Here is a 23,459-nt window from a genome sequence, read left to right as displayed (position 1 = left end):
TGGGTAGAAGCCTACCCATGTCAGAAAGTTGATGCTACCACGGTAGCCAAGATTCTCATTAGCGATGTGATCTGTAGATATGGGACCCCCACAAGACTGTCCAGTGATAGAGGTTCCCATTTCACAGATCAAATTGTTCAGGAACTTTGTAAAGCGCTCCAGATCAACCAGCATTTCCACTGTCTCTACCACCCACAGTCTGCGGGGGAAGTGGAGAGGCAAAATGGAACTTTGAAAAACAAACTAACCAGGATATGTGAAGAGACTGGCCTATAATGGCCTGATGCACTCCCACTAGCTCTTATGGCCATGAGGTCCACTCCCCAGAGGAGGAATGGACTTTCCCCACACAAGAAAGTTTTAGGGAGACCAATGAAATTGCCTGTCTCTCCCCCACTATCATTGAAACAGATGGATATCCACCAGATGGATGATACAATGTTAAACTTTTGTTTTGCCCTAACTAGAGCAACCAGGGTTGTGCATTCACAGGTGAAAGCTGTCCGCTGGGGAGCCATGTCATCCCTATCAACCGGGAGACTATGTGAAAGTGCACAAACGGAGGACTGCCCTCTCACCGAGATGGACCGGTCCATACCTGGTTTCTCTTGGTGACTCACACAGCTGTAAAAGTGGAGGGTCGTCCGACATGGATTCATGCAACGGAGTGCAAAATGGCCCCTCCACCGAACAACACGGTGGAGGGTCCCAACGGCGAGCCAGGGGCCGGTGGAGGAGCAGGTGCACCTCCAAATGGTGCCTGCTCCAACTTGTCATTTGTCTCATCCCCACTGGGTTACTCCTCCAGGAGTACACCAAGGGGGGTGGAGACCCGTTTGCAGCGGCTGATCCGGGAGCAGGTTCCAGTCCAGCGGACCGATTTGAGCCAGAACCAGGACCCCGCCATCCAGCACTCCAATCCAGGGGCACTGAGAAGGAGGTCCCAAAGAGCACCCACCCGGAGTTGTTGAAGACGTCAAAAGGTGAGTCACATGTGGAGAAAGCCAGAGAGGGGCTGCTGTTTCTACCATGCCTCTCTTCCCCATGTGTGATTCATGAAGCAGATGACAGCACCCAGACGGGAAACCAGAGAGAGGAGCCTGGAGAGGGGAAGACACTTTCAGTCTTCCTCCGGCCTCTACGTGAAGCAGATGACAGCACCCAGAACGGGGACGAGAGGATACTGTGGCGGAGGCCCTCAGTTGTTTCAAGGAAACCGAGGCCGCTGCCTGAGCTACAATGAGAGATGAGATCCAGACATACTGACGCACACACCTGACAGACATTTACTGATACTGGACGCACAAGTCCACAGACATCGCATACATGAGCCACACTGAGAGTCACTATTGCACGCTCCCAATTATACTGATGTGAACATTGAGATTCATCAGAAAGCACACATGAAGAACAATCTGTACAACAACACCTTACCGTGGACGGGAAAAATGACTGGACGCAGAGGGGACAGACCTTGCAGGGTTTGTGGTTAGAGTCCCAAGCATTCTGGAGGTTATCCAGGGATATCTGTCCCTCTGTCAATGGTTGATATGTGTAAGGTCAAGAAGTGGCCTTGTGTAGAGTTGGATGTAACAAATGTGACTGTTCTGTCGAACGAGTCAGTCATCTCTTGAATATGCCCCACCTGCATGGTTATGCGTATGGCACAGTGGTACAATGAGAGTGAAAAAATACATGCAAGGATACGGTTTCCATGTATGCTCACACTCTACTGGATGATTTGTAAGTTCAATTGTATCTGAGTTCAATGTTACTTGTCCTGTATACCATTTCGGCGGGTGACATAAATTCCTGATGTTGCTGACTATGCTATTCCTACACTTTTAGCATACTACAGAAGATGTAGTATATGGTTGATTAAATGTTTAATAATTATGGGAAGGTATTTGGAAAAATACATGTAACCACACTGCGGTATGTATGCTAACAGCCTGTTGCATGATTTGCCTGTTGCAGATGGACCTGTAAGTATAAGGGCATCACCATTTTGGGTTCCTCGTGCAGCTAACAATGGCACCATGTGGGTATTTGGTAAGAGTGCTTATTATTTCCTGCCGGCCGACTGGTCAGGAACATGTTACCTTGGGTTTATTGTAGGAGCCCTCAGACCTGTAGATGGGTTGCCCCTGCACCCCTTTCCCAAACATTGGTTGCACCGCCACAAGAGAAGTATTATTAATGCAGATGCTAAGAATCTGGGATCACATCACGTGGATTCAATAGTACACAGTCACTTTTCACGTTTTCAGCTGCCATTCTCCCTGTGTATGGTGTTATCACTGCCTTTACAGATATTAGGAGCTTAGCAGTAGGGTTGGGGTCCATTGGTAATGAGACAGCCGACGCCTTAACTGCGGTTGCTTCTGAGATGAAGGCCATGAGGCAGGTAGTGCTACAGAACCGTATGGCACTGGATTATCTGTTGTCAGCTCAGGGAAGAACCTGTGCTATGATAGGTCATGACTGTTGTACTTTTATCCATGATGAATCTGCTAATATCACAAGTATGGCTGCTCACATTAAAACATAATTTCATCTTTGGGGGAACCTGAAGCTAGGAATTGTGCTGACTGACCTCCTCTGTGGGAATCACTGGATTGGGCATGTTAATCGTTGTTGTGCTGATTGTGGTTTGTGCTTGGAAGATGTGTACTGCCTGCTGTGTACAGTGCTGTGCAGTAGGCTCTCGGAAGGCTGCCAGTAAGATTATGGTAGCCCAAATCAAGCCACAGACAAAAACAAGCAAGACTGAGGATTACTGCATTGCCCTGAGAATGATTGACATGTCTAATATGTAATCTCAAGTACCAAGTGACTATTTTGCCAATGTAATAAAGATGGCCATTTGCCTCCTTCTATTTTCCAACTGATATACAATGCTGTATGCAATCTGAATAGATCTGTCCTTAACCACAGATCAGTGAACAATAATTAAAGATAGTGGTTACTTTATCACTTTTATACTGTTTGAAATAATCTGAATTTATGAACAGTGTTTGATCTATACCATGCTGTGTTGAGCTCATGAGAGCAAGACCCTTGGTTATGTCCAGGAGAGAAATATGCCTATGTTTCTAGTATCATTGATAAACTGTCATTATGCTGTTTTCTTATGAAGTGAATAGCTATAAGCTAGTTCTTTTGTAAGGTCCTAGGGGGTGCCTGTGTTACTAGGATGAATCAGAGGTCACAATATCACCAAAGTGTATAATGCCATTTCTAGGAGCCATTCACTTCATTGACTATGTACTTTTTCACCTGATTGGGTACTATCTAATACTTCTTCAAATCCTATAATCATGTATGCTGTGCTGAGTAGTAACAGATAAAGTATTGTTTGATTGTTAAGGTTTTGAAATGTTATGAAACTTGTGAAATGTAAGGCACTACAGCAGGCCCCAGATAAACAGTTGATAAATGTTTTTTGTGTTGACGTTACACGTCAAAAGGGGGGACTGTGGAAGAAATTGGGATTTCCTGAGTACTTAAATTATTCACTAATCAATAGAACTAGTCATTGGATACTAGTTAATATGTTGTCATGTAAGCTTGCTATTAATAAGAGTATATTGTGTCTATGTGTCAGGGTTAATAGATGTTCGGGGTCAGGAGAAAGTACTGGCTAAACGTTCCTTGTCATGACTACAAGGAGAGCTCCAACTATGAACTCTCTAGTCTGAGAGTTGTCATGTGTTGGGAGCAGTGAATCTCTTTCTCTGAGACTGTTGAAACGTCATTACTGCCTGACAGTCACAATCTATGTTTACATTCTTGTGCCCTATAAAAGATGGTCCTCCGGCTTTCAGAGCTGAGAGAGACGTGATTGAGACCTAAGCCTGGTGTCATGTTGTCATTTTATTGTCAGGGGTCTGGTTTTCTCTCCCAATCTGCAGATTGATAATACTTATTAAAATCCAGAACTCAACTGAACTTAGTCACTCCGTTTATGAAGAGACGGACAAAACACTTCATCAGGGTTGAACAAATATACTTGATTGTGTTATTAAATGTAACAGTGATTTGTCTAATAGCACTTAACAAACATGAATCTGCGTGGTTTCCAATTTCTGGCCTTTCTTCAACACACCTCAGACAGTAATGAAAATATATGAAACAGGACTCTCTTTTTGAGAAACTTCTGAAGCTGTATCAGACTGCTGTATCAGAAAGTGTGATCAAAAATGTCACTCTCTTTGAAGCTTTATGCTTCTATATCCTTCTTCTATTTCTATTACAGAGAACTTTTGGTGTGCGATAATGGAAAATGTCCTTAAAAAGACCTCCATGTTAGAGGTGTAACTTTTTATTTTTCCCATGGGAGACAGGACTGACAAAGAAACATGTCAATTTCACTTATGATTCTTTCTAAATGTATGAATCTGTAAACATAGGTTGTTTATTAATAGCCTATATAGTCGATATAAAGTGGATATAAAAGCTCCCATGCTTTTATTTATTGAACATGGACCGTTTCAGGCACTTGGAATGCTGTGGTTGATAATGGTCTGGCCACATGCAGTACTCGCAAATCAATATTTCATATCCTACAAAAAACGTGGCCACTGAGCAACATCGTACCTAAGCCATATCTATCAGATACTATCAGCTTCTATGGAAGAAATCTTTGTTAAAGGATGTTGTCTCCCACTGATATGTGTGTGCCGATTGTTGTAATGAGTGACTAAAATTTGCGTCACTCATTTTGGTCGGAGTCTACATGGCGCCGGGTCCACAGGTTAAAGAGGGCCAACGCATGCTCGCCGACCAGATTCTGAGTGTGGAGCGAGCAAACCCGGATTCCCTTGTTATCGTACTTGGCGACTTTAACAAAGGTAATCTCAGCCACGAACTCCCTAAATACAGGCAATTCATCAAATGCCCAACCAGAGAAGAGAACACTCTGGATCACTGCTACACTACAGTCAGTAGAGCGTACCACGCCGTCCCTCGTGCAGCACTGGGTCACTCTGACCATGCCATGGTCCATCTGATTCCTGCATACAGGCAGAAATTAAAGCTCTGTAAACCTGTTGTGAGGACATCAAAACAGTGGACCATATGGAGGATCTGCGGACGTGCTTGGACTGTACTGACTGGGATATGTTCACGACTGCTACCAATAGTCTGGATTAACTCACAGAGGCTGTGACATCATACATCAGCTTCTGTGAGGACTGCTGTATTCCAACACGCACCAGGGTGAACTTCAACAACGACAATCCCTGGTTCTCAGCAGAGCTCAGAAGGTTGAGGTCAGAAAAGGAGGAACCATTTAGGAGTGGGGATAGAGACAGATTCAAGGAGTCGAAGAACAGGTTTAGCAATGCGGTGAGAGAGGCTAAACGACTGTACTCAGAGAGACTGAAGCGCCAGTTCTCTGCTAACGACTTTGCTTCTGTCTGGAGAGAGCTCAGGCAGATTACCAACTACAAGCCCAGAGCCCCCCACTCCACTAACGACTCCCGCCTGGCCAACGACCTGAACGAGTTCTACTGTAGATTTGAAAGACAATTGGACTGTCCTGATCTACCCCTTCCCACCCAAGAGGCCTCCCCCCCTCTACAGTGACGACTCTCTCCATTCAGGAGAGTGAAGTTAACAGACTTTTCAAGAGGCAGAACCCCCGCAAAGCAGCTGGGCCGGACTCTGTCTCTCCTGCCACCCTCAAGCACTGCGCTGACCAGCTGTCTCCGGTGTTTACCAACATCTTTAACACCTCCCTAGAGACATGCCATGTGCCAGCCTGTCTCAAGTCCTCCACCATCATCCCTGTGCCCAAAAAGCCAAGGCCAACAGGACTCAATGACTACAGACCCGTCGCCCTGACCTCTGTGGTTATGAAGTCTTTTGAGCGCCTTGTGCTGGCACACCTCAAATCCATCACCGACCCTTTCCTGGACCCACTGCAGTTTGCCTACAGAGCCAACAGGTCGGTGGATGACGCTGTTAACATGGCCCTCCACTTCACCCTACAGCACCTGGACTCCCCAGCATCCTACGCCAGGATCCTGTTTGTGGATTTCAGCTCTGCATTCAATACCATCATCCCCGCCCTGCTTCAGGACAAGCTCTCCCAGCTGAACGTGCCCGACTCCACCTACAGGTGGATCACAGACTTCCTGTCTGACAGGAAGCAGTGCGTCAAGCTGGGAACACAAGTCTCTGACTCCCGGTCCATCAGCACCGGATCTCCTCAGGGCTGCGTCCTTTCCCCTCTGCTCTTCTCCCTGTACACCAACAGTTGCACCTCCAGTCATCCGTCTGTCAAACTTCTGAAGTTTGCGGACGACACCATCCTCATTGGGCTCATCTCTGATGGGGACGAGTCTGATTATAGGTGGGAAGCTGACAACCTGGTGACTTGGTGCAGCCAGAACAACTTACAGCTCAATGCTCTTAAGACAGTGGAGATGGTTGTGGACTTCAGGAAGAATACAGCCCCACTCACCCCCATCACCCTGTGCGACTCCCCAGTCAACACTGTGGAGTCCTTCCGCTTCCTGGGCACCATTCTCTCCCAGGACCTCAAGAGGGAACTGAACATCAGCTCCCTCACCAAGAAAGCACAACAGAGAATGTACTTCCTACGGCAGCTGAAGAAATTCAACCTGCCAAAGACAATGATGGTGCACTTCTACACAGCCATCATTGAGTCCATCCTCACCTCTTCCATCACCATCTGGTACGCTGCTGCCACTGCCAAGGACAAGAGCAGACTGCAGCATATCATCCGCACTGCTGAGAAGGTGATCGGCTGCAATCTGCCTACCCTCGAGGACCTGCACACCTCGAGGACCCTGAGGCGAGCGAGGAAGATTGTGGCCGACCCCTCCCACCCTGGCCACTCCCTGTTCCAGCTACTCCCCTCCGGCAGAAGGCTGCGGTCCATCAGGACCAAAACCTCACGCCATAAGAACAGTTTCTTTCCATCTGCTACTGGCCTCTTCAACAAGGCCAAGGACTCCCATTGACATTCATTCATTATTTAACCCAGTATCTGATTGCACTATGTTGACCACTCATGCTGCTCATTCTTATTCTTATTTTTATATATATATTATTTTATATTTAAATTGTTTTATTCTTAGATTGTTTAGTTCTTAAGAATAGTTAAACTTCTGTACCTCTACTTAATTTAAGATTCGTATATGTTTAGTGTTTGCACCTCCCTGCCACAGTAAATTCCGTGTTTGTATAACATACATAGCGAATAAACCAAATTCTGATTCTGATTCTGAATGCGAGAACATGTTAACAGGTGAACACTGCATTGACAGTTTGACCTATGTTCAGGTGTGAATGACTAGACATGAAAACATTAGAAATTTCACGACTCGATATCATACAACAACCCAGAGGTCTTGACAGATTTGCCACAGTATTCTACAGTATTTATACATTTTTGAAAGGTTTCCATTTAAGAGGAAAAAAACAAAAACCTGTAAAATACATTCAATAATACACCCTCTTCATTGCCTTTTATTCAAATGGATTGCCATCACCCTATACACTTTAACTGTTGAGTGAGTCATCTTAAAATCATAATCATTTTTAAGTACATTAAAACATTACCGTAAGTGATGCTTCTCTCTAATTCAGTTTTATTAGTCAGAGTCACTAAGGCATTTCTCTCTCATAGCAGCTTATGTTGCCAATTATTCAGTTTTGCACCCTCAACTTGCCTGCCTGCACATAAACATGTCTCAAAGTATATTGCATTGGTCAGAAAGACAGAGAACTTTAAAGCCTGTGCCTAGAATTTCAAACAAAATATTTTGTGCTTGTACAACAAAGGGCAGTCTTCGATGCTTTAACATAGCGTCTCATTAACTGAATCTACATCTGGAGGATACTCATCCACAGTGCAGAGGAGGGATGGTATGTCACTAAATTGCCGGCTTCTGCATTTGGAGGATTCTGACCTTGTGAATCAAGTTCAGGTAGTTATGGAACCCATCAGTATTTAATTCATGTGTGGGCTAGAACTCCCAAGACAGCTTTGAGGAGAGAGAGAGGACTGCAGAAAAACTCATTTGAGTGCCTCAGTGGACCGGCTCTATTGTCAGAGGTCATGTGCAATGCAATCAACTCCAATCATATTCAGAGAACACAAAGCACTTGTCGACAAGGGAACAATGTTGTTTTTTCCAGCTTTCCAGGAGGTTGTCATGTGCAGCCACAGCCATCTTTGGTCCAGAGCCTGCTATCTGGACATGGGGACCACTGAGAAGATGAGAACAATACACTGCATGGTGAATGTTTACTCTTGACTTTTACTGTACCTCTGTAGACACATTTTCACATTCTTAAGGCCACAAAGATACACACAACCTGTGCCAGAGCATTACACCTAAGGTTTTTTTTTACTGAAACCTTTTGAGAGCATTATGAGGAGACTACTCTCAGGGTTTGATTCATTGCTCTACTCGAGCAACTTCACCCTGTCACATGTCCTTGGTAAATTGTATGTAATTTTTTTTTTCCGAACTACATGTGCTGTGTAGGCTTACAGTATCATTGATCTCGTGTTTGTGGACATTCTAACCCAAACCTATTTACGATGGCAGATGATATTAAAGTGGAGTTGTAACAAAATGCTGGAGTTTGAATTGAAGTATTGATTGCTGAATACTTTTCCCCTCTATGTAACTATGGTGACGCATGTTTGTCAGTGAATATGGATGGTTTCAACTAGTTTTCAGTCATTCTATAATTAAAATGAACGTGGGCGAAGTGACAATGCATCATGGTTAAATACATTTGTTTACTTCTTTATTAGGCTTGAGTGGACATAATTGTTTGGAAAGAGGTTGGCGCTGGGGCTTGGAGATTGTTGTAAGTGTGAATGGTAACTGTCATTATCTGATTGAGAGAAGTGAACTCAAATTACCCTTGCACCCCAAAAATTGTCTGAAGCTATTTACCCTTGCACTGGGAAAACCAATCACTCCACCAGACAGAAGGTAGTGTGATGAGAAGATCACAGTGGTTGACAGATTGTTCACACGAGAGTGTACTCAGATTATTTCTGGCCAAGACAAGCCATGAGTATGCAGAAAAAGTATGTATATAATGTATAAAATGTCACTACAATAACCCCCAACTACCAGTCTGCGTTTAGGGTGCAGGCAGGCAGTGCAGGTTGATGCACCGTTAGGTTAATGCACATGCGGTGAGGTGTTTGATTTGCAATGATAAATGTCTCAACGTTATTGCCAGCGCTGATTCATGGTTGTGTGTCCTGGGACAGAGAGGTTCTGAAATCAATACCATCCTAACAACCAATGAGCAAAAATGTTGTGGTACTCGTTTGTCACTGTACGCTCCCCTTAATGAACTGCTCAAACCCAAATAGTGCTATGTGGTTGGTGGAACAGAGGTAAATAAAGGAGTAGTGATGAGAAATGAGGAGAGACTGATTTCCTACTCACAAGTCTTGATTGGATTCCCCCCCACCCTGCTCCTCTTTCTTCCTCTTCCACCCTGTTTCACTCTGCTGTGTGGCATAAATTTACATTTAGCAGACGCTCTTATCCAGAGCGACTTACAGTAAGTACAGGGACATTCCACCGAGGCAAGTAGGGTGAAGTGCCTTGCCCAAGGAAACAACATCAGTTGGCATGACCGGGAATCGAACTGGCAACCTTCGGATTACTAGCCCGATTCCCTCACCGCTCAGCCACCTGACTCCCCATAAATCAGAACATTCTTCTCACCACCCGCTCTCTGAGTCTTGGAGAGCCTACGTTCTGCTGTATGGATGGACAACCGGCAAGTTATACAACATTACTGATACGATCCCCTGTCATTGTGCTGTCTGTGTGTTCTGTATTATATTTTCTCCCCGTCTTTTTGCCCCCCCCCCCCCCCCCCCACTATGTTCTCTCTCACAGGCGTTTCCTGATTGGTCCGTGCCGCATCCCTCGTTTACCCACTCACCTGTTCCCTCTACGACGACAACCCTGTTCCTGGTTATTAAGGCCGCTCCCTTCGACATCATGCGAAAGCTGTCAGAACAGAGAACCGTGTGTGTGTGTGTGGTCCGCTTTGTTGTTTCAAGTTCGATCTCTGTGTTTGTGGATTTTCGTACATGTTCTCCCTGTTTGTTTTGTACCGTTAATTATTAGTTCAGTTTTATGCCTACCAGTGTTGGGTAAGTTACTTCAAAAAAGTAATTAATTACTAATTACTTCATCAATATTGTATTTAAAATACTTTTAATTACTCAATAAGTAATGTAATGCATTACTTCTTACAATCCCTATAAACCTTGACTGGATAACAGAAAGGAAACTCTTTCAATAATTAAATACAAGTCAAACTTGGAATAGTTTAGCCTTTTAGCTTTTTAAAACATCTTAGCTTTTTAAAACATAGCCTACTAATACTTAACATTTTAGTAACATATGTAACCTTCTTTACTCTTAGTTACCAAACAATATGTGCATAACACAAAAGCTTAACTTTAAGTTAAACATGACATCACAAGATTCTACAGTACGCAGCGGTAGCATCTCTTCCTGCAATCTAGCTTGCAATAATTTTTTTAAGCTCACCTTCAGATACTTTCTGTACTGGCGATGTAAAATCAAGTTTTGCCTGCTTAACAGATGTTGCTGAGGTGTTATTAACTTTATATGTATTGTATTGATATGATGATATGACACGATGCACCATAGCCGGTATATGCTAGGCTTAAGTCATTAATGTCTTTAACAGGGTCCCAAAAGTCCTACTGATTAAACAAAAAAATAGCCTAAACATTCACTTTGAAGATGTCCCTGCATACCGGTTACACCGTCATTGGAGAGCCCCTTCTCTTTTCAGTATGGGGAATATTTATCTATCAAGCATTGCACAGTCAGTCGGTGAACAAGTTAAGAAAGCTTTAATGCTTGCGGCCGGCCCACAAGGAGACAAAAGCATCACACAGCCATTGTGCTACAAAGTTTGTCTGCTAGCATGTTGTGCTAGCTAGCTATTTAAACAGACCCGCTCTTGACAGTCATTGGTTAAAACAAAGGCATGCAAATGTCCCATGGCTCTTCTTCATTGGCTCCCTTGCATAGACCTGGCGCATGTGTTTGAGTGTGTGCGTGTGTGCGCTCTCCGACCCGTCTAAGCTTGACAAACTATTTTATGGCCTCTCCAGTAAGATAGTGATCAAGCCCAGGTTCCCTTGTTTACGTAAGCCTAGCGTTACTCAAGAGTTCAGATTTGGGGGTAGGCCTCTCTGCACACAAGGAATACTGAACACAGAATCATTCTTATACAGGATAACAGTTACATCTTTAACTTTTCTAACATCGGGCACACCGTTGGTGGTTCTAAGGAAGGTGATAACGACAGACGTGTCACTCTCATGGTGGGGCGCTTGATCACTTTCTCTCTACAAGAGAAGAGCGGTGAATGGCGTTTGGTCTCTCAACCTTCGCTTTGCCCATATAAATTACCTTGAATTACTCAGTGTTTCGTCCTCTGAGAAATATTTCGCCTTTCCTTCATGGTTGTCATGTTCTGGTCAGACAATACAACCGTGGTGGCTTAAATCAACCGCCAGGGCGGAACACGCTCCATACAATTGCACAGGCTGGCCCGCAGGCCATAATCTATGCATTCTCTATGCATTTGCCCCCTCTCAGCCTAATCTCTGCTACTCGAGCCAATGAGTGAGAATGGCTTGTCCATGATTCTCATCGCCCCTCGCTGGCCGAACAGGCATTGGCTAGCGGAGAGAATTCAACTCCTTTTCTCCCAGCATTGGCAACTCCCGTTACGCAGGGACTTGCTTTTCCAGGCGCGCAGCCATATATTCGACCCTCACCCTGACCAGATTGCTCTGTGGGCTTGGCCCGTGCGATGTGGAATCTGAAGTCTTACATCTTGGAGTCGTTGTCACTATTCAGAATGCGAGAGCCGTTTCAACATGGACTCTGTATGCTGCAATATGGAGGGTTTTTGAATCATGTTCTGTGTCCGAGGTGTTATGCTTCTTACAGAAGATGCAGCAGCAAGTTGGTCCTCGCCTCCACTTCCTTGTTCAGTCACTTGGATAACATTGAACAGTCGGCACTTCACTTCGGCCAAGCTGATTATGTTATTTTCAAGTCAGTGACTGAACGAGGAAGTGACGTCCTAACTGAAGACCCGCCTTGACAAGTCTAGGGAGTCAGGTGGCTGAGCGGAGAGGGAATCGGGCTAGTAATCAGAAGGTTGCCAGTTCGATTCCCGGTCATGCCAACTGACGTTGTGTCCTTGGGCAAGGCACTTCACCCTGCTTGCCTCGGGGGAATGTCCCTGTACTTACTGTAAGTCGCTCTGGATAAGAGCGTCTGCTAAATGACTAAATGTCTAAGTCACTGACAGATTGCATTTTCATTTGAATTTTGCTGCAAAAAGAGCGTGGTGACAAGTAAATGTTAATGTAATAGACTGGGAGCGCTGTCTCGCGGCCACATTGAATTGACATTTGAATAAAGCGTCGAAACATCTTGTCAATATGATATGCAATAAGAAATAAGCTTTCATTAAAAATTCTATTCAAAATAATTCTAACTGAATTGGGGATTGCAATGTAATTTGCACATTAAATGTCCATTTGACAAATTCTTTGCCGTTGGAATTGTGGATTGCATTGTCACTTTGCGAATTGAATTGCCATTTGAAAAATGCATTGCCATTTGAATAAAGAACCTTCTCAATAAAACTAAAGGTTTGATGTTCAAAGTAAATCAATCTGATATCTGTCGGCTTCGCAGGACTGTAATAAACACGACCAATCATTTAGTTTTGGATCAAACTTAATGATTGGAAGGCATTCAGACCGAATGCAATGATTGGACGGGTTACAAGTCTGTCTACCTACCTCCCGGCAGTAGTCAGGCAGCGCATTCATGTGTTTTGAAGGAGTGTCTTTGAAGGGAGGGGGTGGGATATTTTGGTTTGAATCCTTTCAAACTCAAGTCCAAATTGCTGAGTTTGCAAAATGTACTTATCCTGCTTTTAATAAAACCTTAATATAAAGTGGTTTAGAAGTGTTTGGTTTGCGGGTCAATCGTAGGCCAGGGTAACTGACCACAGTACCACCAGCAGGGAGAGCCTGACTGGAGGAGCAGATAGAGGCAGAAACATGCTGTTTCACCTATGACAAGCACATCTTCAGGCTTCATCGTTTCCCACCCAGAGAGACTGGTGTCCATCAATGCTTTGCTCCTGCACCACTGTAACATTAATGTAGCGTTGGGCTCCAACTCTCCACCAAACACAACCACTGTCTACGATCACCTTCAGAGGTGCAACACTCCTCGTGGCGGGACGTGTCGAGGCATGATATGGGATAGGTTTACTACAATATTTAGTTAGTACTTGCATTTTCAAATACATGGATGAGGTCCATGTTGTCAATTATTGAAAATGTTAAGGGGGCTCGGGGAACAGAAGTCAATTACTATGTTTGAATCCAGAAAGCTTGCTAATTCCAAAAAAGAACAAAGTGAAATGTGAATTAGCACTGCACTGCTCTGGTACCCTGACAACCACAAGGGATCTCAGAGGAGAGCATGGCATGTTTCATTAATGACTGATATTTTATTAATACTATGTTCTTTTGCTCAAATAGAGATACGTCTCTATGGCTTCCAAGACTCCAAACAGGCCAAAAGGAGGGGCATTGTTTTTATTACGGGTCCCTAGATGGAGCTTGTCTGCGATGTCAGCTGTGTCCTGCTGTGACCCTGTGTGTGTCCAAGCTGGAACTAAATTCCCAGTTGTTTGTCGGAAGACGCCCCTGCCCACTGTCCATCGTTGATTTGCTGTTTCTTGGCAGCAGCACTGGCTATTGGCAGGGAGTCTGAATATGTCTCTTCTCTTTTGATTGTGTTGAGAGAGGTGCAAGATGGCATCTGCAGAAAAGGTCACAGCTGCATCACAGCAGAGAAAAGTAAGGGTATAAAATATAGGACAAATAGTTTAGTTTTAATGAGATACATGCTTTTCAGTGACAGTATAGTGTGAAGTATTGGGTTATTGGCCAGACATTGAAACATAAATTCAATCAACAGGGTCATTGGCTTGATCCCATTAGTGACCCAGCCATCGTGCTACAGTTTAACCATAGCCTCCAGCTTCATGTTTGAACTTGTTCTGTATTATCCATAAATGATGAAGCACTGACTTTTCTCTGAGGGCCCCGTGGGCAAGAGTTTACAGTAAATCTGTAAAGTCGATGAAAGGATTATAGCGCTTGACTCCCAGAGGTCAACTTCTGACCTAAACAATTCACTTTACTTCTGTCTTTCATGCAAACATGCCTCTGTTGTCCTTTATTAATCTATTCTAGATTAGTATCTTAATGAATCAGTATTTGCTTCATATGAAACAATTTTTTGTTGAAAAAGTTGAAAAAGACTGGAAGTGGAAAGAAAAAGTGGAAAAGACAAAAGTAGAGACCGTTATGATCGTGGAAGACATCTCTCTGTAACTATCACTGTCAATATCAAAGATCTAACTTATTCCTGAGTTCCAATACAACTAATTGTGAATTTCATATTCAATATTACGCATATGAATCTTACAGTACTTTTCTTTGCTTGCCAACAACTTCAGTTCAGCACATTCTGAGAGAAGAGAAGTCTGTTTTGATGGCAGTTAACTTGACCTGAGTTTGACTCACTGATGCACATGCCTATTTTTAATGAGCACAAACCCTAAAGCTTCCTGTATTTGCATTTTCACACTATATTTGCATATGGTGCAATGCACTTTTTTTGTGAGAGATTTTCATTACATGATAGCAGGAGCCTCAGTCAAATGAGTTTCTGCCATAAGCAATGAGTTCTTAAGTCAAATGTTATGGTGGAACATATTGGTGAAATCCGCGGTAGAGATTTTTCGCAGGTTAACCACCCCGTTTTGATGTGATCTGTTACTCTGTCATGTTTGATGACATACTTAATCATATTTTTAATGTATCCTCTACTAGGGAAATCTGCATCTGCAGGCTCCAGCTTCACACTTTAATGAGCCATCCATTATCGCAGCATCGTCATCTTTATCATTTCTACATACGTCCATCCATCCATTCATCTGTTTCTATCCATCTATTCCAGGGGTGGCTAACCAGTCCAGCATAAAGAGCCAAAAAAAAAAACGCACCATAGCAAAAAGCCACACATGCACGCCCACACTACAACAGCGGCTTACAGATCTAATGACAGTCATAATACAAAGCATAGCAATTTTTATACGACCGCACAGGGCCTTGCGCCACCGGGGGCCTCGCGCCTGCCGGATTTGCAATCACGTATTTTTTTTTCTCCTTTCAGTATTTTTTTATTCCTGTTCTTGACTCAATGTGCTCTAAAATGAAATTCCCGTTTGTCAAAAAATCTCATATTTTTTCGTTCATGATTTACGTTACACCACAGGGCGTTAGTGCACGCCCTGTGAGAGTGCGAGGAGGAAGGAGAAGGCCGGGAGAAACAAACGTCACCTACAAGAGAGCAAGACCGATTTTTAAAAAAAGAGTCGGGTGTTGAGAAAAGGAATAAAACTAAAAAGAAGCAAGAATTTCACAAGTCGATTTGAGGATCTCTGGATACATTTGTCAGCACGTCTTGCAGAAATGGTGTGGCTGTCGGAATTATGGACAGTCTCCGTGCGGGTTGAAAGTGATTCTTGCGTGTGCATCACTTGTATGTCGATAAGCAGGGCCTCGCACCCCCCCTGCGACAGCTCTGTGCAAGGGCGTAACCACGCATTCTTTGGGGGGTCGTGTCCCCCCCAATATTTAGAAAATACCAATCTGTCCCCCCCCAATATACAGCAGAAAATATGTAAAATATATTTTCTCCTTTTATGAACCCTTGTCAATGGATCGGTCTCTTGTTATGTCTTATTTATTTTCTATTTATTTCCGTTTGTTAAGAAAAACATAAGTGTGTGAATCCCCCCTCCTAATTGTACAGTTGTGTGATTTCGTTTGAATCCACCTTGCGTAGTTCAGTTGTCATGGTTACCTAACACATCGTCAGTCAGTTGAGCGCAAAGAATGTAACGTTAGTTAACTTGTTGGAGAGGGAGAGAGTATTGGATGATTTGAGGTTACCTAAAAAGCGGAGAAAACTGGACCAGCAGCCAAGCATGTCGCTGTTTTTCTGATAAAATGTGGTCACAAGGTCTCTGAGAAATTACACTATTCCTTTAGATATGAATTCAAATGGTCAATGTAGTCCTCGAAACTATGTTCTTAATGTGGGAATTTTCATATATAGGCTAAATATAGAATTGTAGGCAATGCACTTAACAACAACAAAAACTAGAGAGGGTACAATTTCTGGGGAAATTGTAGGGTGTGCTTGCTTGCCTCGGTTGCACAGGGGTCCGTTTTTGAATGACATTTTTACAACTGATATTTCTGTATATTTTATATAAAAATGAATACTTATTATTTATAAAGATTACATAGATTTAAAAGCATTTTTTTTGCTGCTCATTTACAACTGAAAATACGAGTGAAGTGTAGAATGAAATAGATGTCTTCTCATTTCCCCTGCAAGAGGCAGCCTCAACGTTGAATCAAAACGAATAAATTTGGCAGACCGGTGTAAAAATTGACCTAATCTCTATGACTTAAACGTCATCTTAAGTTTTTCCCTTCTCATGATATTTTCAGGCATTTAGCCTACTCATTGCATTCATTCATTAATAAAGAACCCCTTTGAAGATTATTCTACGACGTTACCCGGCAGTAGAAGATGGAATCGCGATTCAAACAGTACCATCTGCTAACTGAAAATATGCCCCCCAAAACGTAAATAAGCTTGACATTTATTTAGTGGAAAATCGCTCATTCATAAAAAGCTCACTGGTAGCGATCATTGTCAGTAACAACGCAAAATGCGATATAGACCTGTGTGGAGAAGCTGCCCCGGTAAATTGTACTACTACAGCAGGCCTATTCAATTAGCGGCCCGCGGGCCGCATGCGGCCCAGACGCAGCCTCCGAGTGGCCCGGCCAATGGTCCAGACAGAAAAGGAAAACACCGCTCACAATCAGATATAGGCTTCGCTACGCACTGAAAGTCCTACGGACACGCGAGAGCCATTTCCGAAGCTAGTTACTTCGATCTAGCCCTACTCACTTCCACTGGATTCATGCATTCTGGCTATGGGCAAAAGCGAGGGAAAATTAATAAGGGAGGGCCAAGTAGCTATTTTGGGAAAGCCTCAAAACTCTGCGCGTCGCTTGGCAACGACCCATAATGATGCGCATAGTTCAGAGCAGAGCAGAGTTCTGAGTTGGTGTTTGCAGTTTGCGCTTAAAATAAAATGTCTCTTTCAACCCCAAAACGTAAAATTACAGATGAAAACCGTCGATTCAACCCAACGTGGACGGACAGGTACCTTTTTATTTTGCCATCCGCTGCAAACGCAAAGCCAATGTGTTTGATTTGCATTGAGTGCATTACCGTTCATAAAGAATATAATGTCCCTAGACACCACATTGAAAAACACGCGGCATTCCGCACAAATTTCCCCGAGGGCTCTTCGGAGAGGGCTGTAAAAGCACAGAGTTTGATTGCATCCTACAACCGGAGCTGTGCTACCATGGTGCGGTCATGCACTGCACAAGAGAGGGCTACAGCAGCTTCACTTCGCGTTGCATGGATATTGGCCAAAAAGAAGAGGCCATTCACTGACTCCGAAACCATGAAAGACTGTATGTTGGCCGTGGTGGATGAAGTGTTAGTTGACGCTAAAGTTTAAGCAAGTGTGACATCTGCTATTAAAGACGTTCCCCTGTCAGACACTACAAACATTCGTAGGGTTGATATTCTTGCCACAGACGTATTCGAAACACTGTTGGGAGAACTTAAAAAGGTTGATGTCATGTCTATAGCTGTAGACGAGTCTACAGACAAAACAGACATTGCACAATTGTGTATCTATGTCCGTTTTTATGATGGCAAACGCTTCCGAGAGGAGTTGCTCGGCCTACTGCCATTGAAAGGACACACAACTGGCGAGGTAGTCTTTGGGAATATTTCCGCATTTTTTGAAAAAAATGGTCTGGACATGAAACGTGTGTGCATGCTTGTGACAGACGGTGCTCCATCCATGGCCGGTAACATAAGTGGTTTGGTAGCACGTTGGTCTGCTATTGCTCCTCAGTTAATGCATTTACACTGCATTGTGCATCAGACGGTGTTGTGCGCAAAACTAAGCGGGCAGCTTAAAATTACTATGGATAATGTGATGGCCACAATCAATTTTATTCGCTCCACATCAAGCCTGCAACATCGCTTATTTCGCCAGCTGCTGTCAGATATGTCTGCAGAGCACCACGACCTGCTTTTACACAACGATGTCAGGTGGCTGTCAAAAGGCAGGGCACTGGAGCGCATCAGTGATCTCCGAGAGGAAATCGCAACTTTTCTCCGCAGCAGCAGGCACAAAAAAGCGGAGGCACACCTGGATCGCATACTAGACGACACCTTCATGGCTGATGTGTGCTTTCTGAGCGACATATTCAAACACCTGAATTGCTTAAATGTGGGACTGCAAGGCAGAGACAAGACTGTCATTGATCTCGTGGAAAAAATGCACGCATTCCACCTCAAACTGGACCTTTTCGCAACGGACTTGACAACAGGCCGATTACTGCATTTCCCGACGCTCCGCAATTGCATATCATCCCCAGCACAAATCACAGATGTGATGACCGATTTCATTGCGAGGCTGAAAGAGAACTTTGCAGGTCGACTGGATGGACTTGTTCTGCCCACAGAGGTGATGGGCTTTGTCAGAGATCCCTTCATTGCTGCAACAGACGGAGACTTATCTGCCAGAGCAAAGGAAGCCGTCCCTTCCATTGATGAGGGGAAATTCATTCTAGAAGTTGTTGACTTGCAGTCATCCCTGACCATGGCTCAAGAGCTTAGTACTAAAGGTCCAGCAAAGTTCTGGAGTGATGTTAACATGCACCAGTTCCCCAACGTTAAGAAAGTAGCAATCTTTGTGCTCAGTATGTTTGGATCAACATACACATGCGAATCAAACTTTTCACACATGAACGCAATCAAAAGCAATTATCGTTGCTCCCTGACTGACAGTAACCTTCACCAGTGCCTTCGGATTGCAATGACGTCTTATGAGCCAAAAATCACTGAACTCATTCAGACAAAAAGATGTCACTTCTCCCACTAAAAAATCAGCAGGGTAGGCATAACTGCTGCTAGGCCTATCAGCATAATATGCTAATGAAAATTAATGATTTAAAACAGTTAGCAATGGGTGGATAACCTTCTCATTCATGCGCAGCAGATAACTTTTACTTGCTTTGAGTATTATTATTTTGGTTTCAAAGGGGAAGCAAATGTTAGGCCTCTTGTAGGCTCTGTTTTTATGCACTTACCAGATACCCATGTACCAGGGTATTTTTTTTCTTCGGTTTGTTATTTAAAAAGTGTAAAAAAAAGTATTGCTACTAGGCTACCTCAATTGGTTGGTTATAACTATTTTATTGTTGAAGTGACATTATTCATTGTTGCCAAGTTGAAAGGTCCATCAAATAATAAACATTGCTTTTGTGTTGGTTTGAATAATTACCTCCTGCTTTCTGGTCGCTGAAAATGTGTGGCCCGGCTCAAGTCTGTGGTTTTAAAATGTGGCCCAAATGAATTTGTAATTGAATAGCCCTGTACTACGGTAAAGTACTAGACTACTGTTCGTCTTGGTAGCGATTGCGTTGGTTGAATTGGATTTAACGTTCCGTTGTACGGTTTAAGCTGAAATTAATTATTTTCATGAACAGATTGACAACGTTTAGGCTGTGGCAATGAAGTTCAGGTTAGTAGTTAGATAGACTTTTGATTTAAGTAAGGGGAGTGCCGAACATGTTCTGTCGCCGTTTGACTTCCTAAACAGCTGTGTAGTGTAGATGTTTTTGTAGTGTGTCTCGCGTAAGCTACAGCGTTGCAGTGAGCTACACTGGTTTGAAACCACAGGTAATGGTAATTTCACCAACAAATCGTTTACTAATGTCAGAATAAATCCTACAACGAAAATGTATATGTGAGGAATGTTTATTTTAACGATTGAAAACAGATAACGCTACATCATAGACCACTGTAGTATGTGTTGCCCGGGCAACACAGGCTAATGTCATGATGCTAATACTTCAGTGAAATAGTAGACTACTGTTTCCGAAAGTAGATGTACTTCCTTAATAATATCAGCTTATACTGTACATTACACATCACAATTGTGTGTCATATCACAAAGTAAAATGAGTAAATAGTTATCACCCTGGCCTCTTTGCTTGTGGCGTTTCTGCAGCTGCCTTGCAGTAAAGCTATAGTTAGCCTAGCTATCCCCCAAGTTAACAGATGCGAAACGAATGTTCTGCCAAAGGTAGTCACGCGTGTTTTCGTGACGTTAGTAACGTCAGTGACTGTGGCTAGCAAATTAGCCACCGTTAGCTTCACTTTTCGCCACAAAAACTTAACTTGAGCCTAAACCATGCAACGGAACGTAAATTCCAATAGAAGCAACTCAATCGCTACCAAGACGAAACTTTTGACACCTACGTTGTCTATGTAGGCCAAATATTGACTGAGTTTTAGGGGGGCAAAAAATAATAATAATAATAATAACTAGAGAGGGTATAATTTCTGGGGAAATTGTAGGGTGTGCTTGCTTGCGTCGGTTGTACAGGGATTTTAATGCCATTTTTACAACTGATATTCCTGTATATTTTATATAAAAATGCATAGGGCCTACTTATTATGCATAAATATTACATAGATTTAAAAGCATCTTTTTTTTGCTGCTCATTTACAACTCAAAATACGAGTGAAGTGTAAAATGAAATATGATGTCTTCTCATTTCTCCTGCAAGAGGCAGCCTCATAGCTGAATCAAAATGAATACATTTGGCAGACCGGTGTAAAAATGGACGAATCTCTATGACTTAAACGTCCTTTTAAGTTTTCCCTTCTCGTGATATTTTCAGGCATTTAGCCTACTCATATTGCATTCATTAATTAATAAAGAACCCCCTTTGAAGATTATTCTACGACGTTACCGGCAGAACATAGAATCGCGATTCAAACAGTACCATCTGCTAACTGAAAATATGCCCCCAAAAACGTAAATAAGCTTTGACATTTATTTAGTGGAAAATCGCTCATTCATAAAAAGCTCACTGGTAGCGATCATTGTCAGTAACAACGCAAAATGCGATATATCCCTGTGTGGAGAAGCTGCCCCGGTAAATTCTACTACTACAGTACAGTACTAGACTACTGCTGTGTTCGTCTTGGTAGCGATTGCGTTGGTTGAATTCGATTAAACGTTCCGTTGTACGGTTTAGGCTGAAATTAATTATTTTCATGAACAGATTGACAACGTTTAGGCTGTGGCAATGAAGTTCAGGTTAGTAGTTAGATAGACTTTTGATTTAAGTAAGGGGAGTGCCGAACATGTTCTGTCGCCGTTTGACTTCCTAAACAGCTGTGTAGTGTAGATGTTTTTGTAGTGTCTCGCGTAAGCTACAGCGTTGCAGTGAGCTACACTGGTTTGAAACCACAGGTAATGGTAATTTCACCAACAAATCGTTTACTTGTAATGTAATGTCATAGTAAATCCTACAAAGAAAACAAATGTATTTGTGAGGAATGTTTATTTTAACGATTGAAAACAGATGCATCATAGACCACTGTGGTATGTGTTGCCCGGGCAACAGAGGCTAATGTCATGCTAATGCTTCAGTGAAATAGTAGACTACCGTTTCCGAAAGTAGATGTGGGCCTACTTCCTTAATAATATCAGCTAATATTGTACATTACATTTCATAATTGTGTTTCACATCACAAAGTAAAATGAGTAAATAGTTATCACCCTGGCCTCTTTGCTTGTGGCGTTTCTGCAGCTGCCTTGCAGTAAAGCTATAGTTAGCCTAGCTATCCCCCAAGTTAACATATGCGAAACGAATGTTCTGCTACAGGTAGTCACGCGTGTTTTCGTGACGTAGTGACGTTAGTAACGTCAGTGACTGTGGCTAGCAAATTAGCCACCGTTAGCTTCACTTTTCACCACAAAAACGCAATTTCTACTTAAACCATGCAACGGAACGTAAATAAAAATACAACCAACGCAATCGCTAACAAGACGAACCTTTTGACACCGCCGTTGTGCATGTAGTCCAAATATTGACTGATCCTTAGGGGGGCGAAAATAAATAATAATAAAAAAATATATATATATATGTGAGAGAACAAAGGTTGGGCCCTTGCCGAAGGCAAAGCACACCCAATAATATATATGTGAGAGAACAAAGGTTGTGCCCTTGCCGAAGGCAAAGCACACCCAACTAGGGTACAATTTCTGGGGAAATTGTAGGGTGTGCTTGCTTGCGTCGGTTGCACAGGGGTCCGTTTTTTAATGAAATTTTTACAACTAATATTTCTGTATATTTTATATAAAAATGCATAGGGCCTACTTATTATTTATAAAGATTACATAGATTTAAAAGCATCTTTTTTTTGCTGCTCATTTACAACTCAAAATACGAGTTAAGTGTAGAATGAAATATTACGTCTTCTTATTTCCCCTGCAAGAGGCAGCCTCATAGCTGAATCAACGAATAAATTTGGCAGACCGGTGTAAAAATTGACCTAATCTCTATGACTTAAACGTCCTTTTAAGTTTTCCCTTCTCGTGATATTTTCAGACATTTAGCCTACTCATATTGCATTCATTCATTAATAAAGAACCCCCTTTGAAGATTATTCTACGACGTTACCGGCAGAAGATAGAATCGCGATTCAAACAGTACCATCTGCTAACTGAAAATATGCCCCCAAAAACGTAAATAAGCTTGACATTTATTTAGTGGAAAATCGCTCATTCATAAAAAGCTCACTGGTAGCGATCATTGTCAGTAACAACGCAAAATGCGATATAGCCCTGTGTGGAGAAGCTGCCCCGGTAAATTCTACTACTACAGTACAGTACAAGACTACTGCTGTGTTCGTATTGGTAGCAATTGCGTTGGTTGAATTCGATTAAATGTTCCGTTGTACGGTTTAGGCTGAAATTAATTATTTTCATGAACAGATTGACAACGTTTAGGCTGTGGCAATGAAGTTCAGGTTAGTAGTTAGATAGACTTTTGATTTAAGTAAGGGGAGTGCCGAACATCTTCTGTCGCCGTTTGTCTTCCTAAACAGCTGTGTACTGTAGCTAGATGTTTTTGTAGTGTGTCTCGCGTAAGCTACAGTGTTGCAGTGAGCTACACTGGTTTGAAACCACAGGTAATGGTAATTTCACCAACAAATCGTTTACTAATGTCAGAATAAATCCTACAACGAAAATGTATATGTGAGGAATGTTTATTTTAACGATTGAAAACGGATACATCATAGACCACTGTAGTA

The sequence above is a fragment of the Osmerus mordax genome, chromosome 19, assembly GCF_038355195.1.
Source record: "Osmerus mordax isolate fOsmMor3 chromosome 19, fOsmMor3.pri, whole genome shotgun sequence".
NCBI classification, from domain to species: Eukaryota; Metazoa; Chordata; class Actinopteri; order Osmeriformes; family Osmeridae; genus Osmerus; species Osmerus mordax.
Note: the sequence above shows the minus strand (reverse complement) of the source record.